Consider the following 5,949-nt stretch of genomic DNA (forward strand, 5'->3'; position numbering starts at 1 on the left):
CAATCTACCACTAGTGTTACCCACTTCTAAAGCTTCTAACCTTTTTGCTATAGCAGCAATTTTGGCATCTGATTCATAGCCTCCTTCTACCCTATTAACGTTTCCTCTGCTAAGAAAAATTGTTTTCTGGGGTCCCCTACTACTTTCCCATTGTTGGGTTTTTTCGGCGACTTCATGCAAATATGTCATCGCGTCATCAACTGTTTGGTTCTCAAATCCACCAGTACACATAGATTCTACTGTGGTTGTGGTGAGATAATCTAAACCCTCATAAAGGATCTGAACTAACCTAACCTTCTCTAAACCATGATGAGGACATTGGGCTAATAAATCATTGAACCTTTCCAAATACCTATACAAAGTTTCTCCCTTCTGTTGAGAAAACGTGCAGATTTGCGTTCTAATAGACGATGTTTTGTGCCTAGGGAAAAACTTGTTCAAAAAGGAAGATGTAAGTTGTTCATACGTTTCGATTGACCCGGAAGCCAAACTATATAGCCACGATTTAGCTTTATCTTTCAGGGAAAAGGGGAATAACCTAAGTTTCAAAGCATCATCATCTAGGTTTCTAATCCTGAGGGTACTACAAATTTCCTCAAAGTCCCTAACATGGAAATAGGGGTTTTAATTTTCTTTCCCTAAAAAGATTGGAGCAGCTGTAAGGTCCCAGGTTTAAGTTCATAAGTTGCTTCCTTCTCATCTAACCTGATAGATGAGGGACGATTAGTCCTAGTTGGATTCAACAAAGCTTTCAAAGTTGCCATTTCTTGCGCTATCGGAGCAACAGGGATTCTCTCCTCAGTCAAAGGACGTTCAAAAATAGACGTTTCAAAAGTCGGACTCTCTAGATTAAGGTAATCGAGACGCTTCGAACTACTAGGTTTCTCTTTAACAAATCTACCTAGTGCGTCTCTTTTACGTTCAGGCATACAATAGAATTTTCTAAATTGGAAGGGTACGCAAACACAGATCAATGCCGACTCAACCAAATCAAACCTATAGATTTCTAGCAAACAAAAAGCATGATGGACCCACTTAGATTGTTTCTAGACCATCTTCTAATCCTTCGAACGGGAATTCGTTACAATTTAAGCAAACCCCTCTGGAATCAATCTGAGTTAACGTAAGTTGAATAGAGGCGAGGGAAGCTCGGTGGAGATTTGATACCCAAGGCCTCACCGGTATTACAAGACGGCGCAGTCACGCATTTAACTTACAGAAACCGTCAAGAACTTCGAAGTATGATTAAAAGAGTAACCAATATTTTTCTAATGACTTTCCTGTTAAGCTCGTTATCCTATCGGTTCGTTCTAGTCAAAATTCTAGGCTTAGGTTCGCGTAGGTTACGTGTTCCTAAAGCGGGCAAGAAGAGAACGGTGATGAAATCCGAACCCTTATATTATATGGCCATGCCTTGCCCTTTACTAGAAAAATAAATGTCCGTATTCAGTCCTCAACATATATGCATATGAAGGAGTCTAGTAACTCGCTGACAGGGGATTCGCGAGTGTTTAGAATCTTACCTCCCGTTCCAGACGGGGGATGAATCGGTTGTAGTCGACTCGGGCCACTGACTCCGATGTCTAGTGTACGAACCCAAGGTGCAGAGACAATATCGTAATTGTCCTCCTTCTCTACAAACAGTTTATATTTAAAGTACCCTTTCGTAGGGTAATAAAAAAAATAATGTCCCAAAGTACAAAATTCCAAAAGTCCACAAAAATAAAGAACAATTACAAAATTAATAAACCCTAATACAGTTTTTTTTTAAATAAAATAAACAAACCCTAAACTAAAATTGTCTAAAATAAAATTGTCTTATTTTCTATTCTTTTTGCTTTAATCTTTAGCTCCAAGTCTTTATGAAATCACCAAACTCCTTGGCTCAATTTCCTTTATGATCCAGAACCTGTAGACACAAGATAAATACCCAAAACATAAAAAGGACAAAAATAAAAAAATAAAAAAAATCTAAAACCCTAAAAATAAGTATGCGTCGGCGGCGCAAAAAAATTGATGTGATTTGTAGATAGTGGTAAAAGTGGTTCGATTCTCAGACTTGTGAAGGATATTAATTAGACTTAAATTCTAATATTAAAATAGAAAACTCACTAAAATTTTAGCAAACTCAATCAAAGATGATATCAATATTAAAAGAGACACTGAGGCTAAGATTCCACTATTTTCCAAGTTCAAAGTGATTAAACCAATACTTATATTTATGCAATTTTCTCGTTTAATTTGATTCTAAAATATTGCAACAAGTAGATTTTCAAAAGTAATAAATGTAAATACCAAGTATGAAGCATCAAAAGTCTTAAAACTAAGCATACTCCATCAAAATAAATCACAATCACTCAAATCAAAATCATATTCAATAATAGTTCAAGGAAAATAATCATATAATTATTGCAAATAAAAAGATAAAATAGAATATACCACTTTTTGTTGGAAAAATAGCTTCCTCTATCGCCTCAGCAATGGGGTTTAGCTCCTCGTATTAATCATGGTCTCAAAATATGTGTTTGTTGCTCAAAAGATGATTAAAAGAGTGAAAAGTAATAACACAGACTGTTTGCAACAGTGTATTGGTGTTCCAGAATCACTGTTACAGAGCGAAATAGTATCTAAAGACCTAATGCAACCGCTGTGATGAACGACACATAGGTTCTTCTGTGAAACAACGATAGTTTTCTACGACAGTTGCTTGTGCGTCAATGTTCTTCGTGTTCTTCCTCTTCAGCAGCAGCAACAGAATATTGTATTTTCCTGCAACTCCATATCTGGAGCTCTGTGGTGTTCTAAACTTCTCCTAAGGTTTCCTCATCTCCCTGTTTCGGTCCCAGCATCCTATTTATATACACAGCAACTAAAAATACCGATTAAATCTCTGGTTTTCTTTTCCAAAAAGGTCACGGCTTTTCTTCCCTGTTTTGATTAAAACTCTCATTAGTAAATATAGGATATGATCCTATGCGTCCATATACTCTCTCAATCATTCACGTATCTTCCCAAATCATCAACATACTCGACAATGTTTCCACGTACTCTCCAAAAGCAAAGCCAATAAACCCGAGAATATATCCTTTCTCTGTTTTCTTTGAGAACGAATGTTAATCTTCTCACACGTCTTCTGTGCTAGTACAAACTCTCTTACCATCGCTGGTTTGTCTCCAATACTCATTATCAATCCAAGTTTATCCATTCCCGTGAATACCTATCGCACTGTCTTGCTCCAACACGATGTTGAACGAGTTTCCCTCCAAAAAGCAAAAATTCAAATGTAGAAGATGACGCCCCTTATCCTGCTGCTGGGTGCTTTTAACACTTAGTGTGTCCTGGATGTAAATAACAAGTAGGTGCCCCTTAGTAATTGAGTGCCCCTTAGTAATTGAGTGCCCCTTATCCAAATAAAGGGTGTATTTAGTGATTTCCTCCCACGAGCGCAAATACCACTTTTTTGAGCCAATTTTCGCGCAAAAGCTTATTTCTCCAAAAACACCTACAAAAACATAAAATAATCAAATAAGTATAAAAACGAGCACTAACAATACACATAATTGAGATCAAAATAGACACATAAATGCGTCTATCAAAAAGATGTCAACATACATTGAATATGGACAATAACTCTTATCATTTATGTTCAAAGATATTTCTTAGTACTCAATGAGATCCTGTACCGAAATTAATTAAGAATCTTTTAATTAATGTTTTTGGTTATATGTGCATTTAATGACCAGCAATTAAATGCATATATCTAGAGAATAAAAATTAGTAATGTGTATTTACTAATTGGAGATTTTTTATTCAGAGATTTCGGAAAATATTGTACAAGCATTTACTGGAATTATGAAAACCGAATCTTGCCATTCATTGCATATCTTGAGAATATTTTCGGTCTTGGAAATTCCTTGGTGTCCAAACATCCTTGGTATATAAATACCTAAGTTTGCATTTCTACCAAACTATCCTAAGAGGCATGCAAACTTCATCTTTTTGGGTTTTCTGGTGTAACCGTTTATCCGGAGAGGAAAGTACCATAATTAGGCGAAATCTCTTACGACCACTCGTTTAAAGACTTCTGTGGGATCAAGAAGCTCTACGAGTACCGTTAGTGGGAAACTAGATAATTGCAGTGTTATTAGTTTTCGATTGATTTGATTGACTAACGGTTGTTGAAACTTTGACTGCACCTGGTTTGTTTATTCTTGAGAATCTTCTCTTCTGATATAAGATTCACTCAAATAAGATCGAAGTATCGACGGGATTTTTAGAAGTGTGTATAGACCTAAAGACATCTTGTGATAATCCATTGTTAACAGGCTCCGTTCTGCGCGTGATTGATCACAAGAGATTCAAGTGGTGTTGTGCAGGTTTTAATTGAAGATTAAAGAAGATTTCAAGACGAGGAAGATTTCTTATTGGTTTCTCATATCTTTGTGTTGCACAAACCTTGATCGGCTGCGATCCAACTAGAATCGGATTTATTCGATTGATAGTTGCGCGAGATCGGTAACGCCTAATAGTTCTCTTGAGATCTATTTTGATTGTTACAAATCCGAATCTTATTACTTCGGTAATATAGATTGGATTGATCTAAACAGGCAAAGGAGTTTATTAGCTTAAACGGAAGAGCCTTTGCATATGACTTGAAATATCTTATCTTAAAGAATCAATATAGTTGTTACCAAACAGTTTTGTTGTTCCTTTACTGTTTGGAATACGATCCAAAGGAGTTGTTCCACTGCGTGTACTAATTGAAGTCATAAGCGAAGGGTACTGAGGAAACTAAGTGAACTAGGTGTAGTTGCTTGGTCTCAATTATACAAAGTTGGTTCATATTTTTTATAGCGGCCTAATTCTGAGAGTATTCAATTCTTGACTAGGTTTCGGGGTTTTTCTGCGGTTTCCTCGTTAACAAAATCTTGTTGTGTCTTTTACTTTTCTATTCCTGCAATTATAACTGTTTATAGCAATTAGAAGTAAAATACACAAACGTTAACTCCGATTTACTTGATAGTGATCCTATAGAGTTTGGTTAAGTCCGAACATATTATCAAGTAACCACACTTTGGTAGTCGTATTGTCTCCATATCGTATCCATAGACAATCACACAAAATGTGAATACCGGTTTGTAACATTGTCTCGACTTTGTCAATAGACAATCACTTTCGGTAAGAAGACTTATAACTGGATAAATTAAAGATTGTGGTGTATTTGGGTACCCTCGTCTTTACACATATGATATCCACTTGCATGAGTTTTTTGGAATTTAACAAGATGTGATTATCCCTTAATATGTACAACGCTTATGTGACTTTTAGTCTTTGTTCCATCTCGGAAACAAAATTTAAGCAGTGCTTCACACGATGATCCAATCATCGTAGTCACATTATAAGGAATTAGTTCAACAACTAGTGTACATTCCTTAAATTAGTGGGAGAAAAACCACTATCAGTAAGTATTAAGAGATTTAATAAGTGGTGTGGCCTTATTACGTAACAAAAGTGAAATTCAACTCAAGTACTTTAGATATGTTACGTTTCAGTTGAGGTGATATATTTTTCATCCAGAAATATCTCAAGTTCTTTAGAGAATGTATGTCTCGTGGGAATGATGTACTTTTCATTCCATAAGCGCAGATATTGGATTTAATTCAATTAAATAGTCAATTGGACAGGCAAATTTCTTCTTGTCATTAAAGTTGATGTCTAAAGCATGATCTTCCTCGGGAAATCAGTTTCTAATATGGTACCTGCATTACATCGCTCGTACCAATACTAGTAACAAGATTCATTCCCAACTCTTTTATTTTCGATGCAAGCTAGAATTACATCTTAGCTTGATCCCATGTTCGGTTGATGCATGTACTTTGGTGTCAATACTACCGAGAAAAAATGCATCTTTGTTTCATGATATATATGTCTCTTTTTCAAATGCTTCAT

The 5,949-nt window shown here is 35.8% G+C and overlaps 1 pseudogene; it reads left to right on the forward strand.

Annotated features, from left to right (window-relative positions):
* Nucleotides 1-301: 301 nt before the first annotated feature.
* On the forward strand, nt 302-401 carry LOC113319928 (annotated as a pseudogene).
* The last annotated feature ends 5,548 nt before the right edge of the window (nt 402-5,949 follow it).

Source organism: Papaver somniferum, chromosome 10, assembly GCF_003573695.1.
Source record: "Papaver somniferum cultivar HN1 chromosome 10, ASM357369v1, whole genome shotgun sequence".
Lineage (NCBI taxonomy): Eukaryota > Viridiplantae > Streptophyta > Magnoliopsida > Ranunculales > Papaveraceae > Papaver > Papaver somniferum.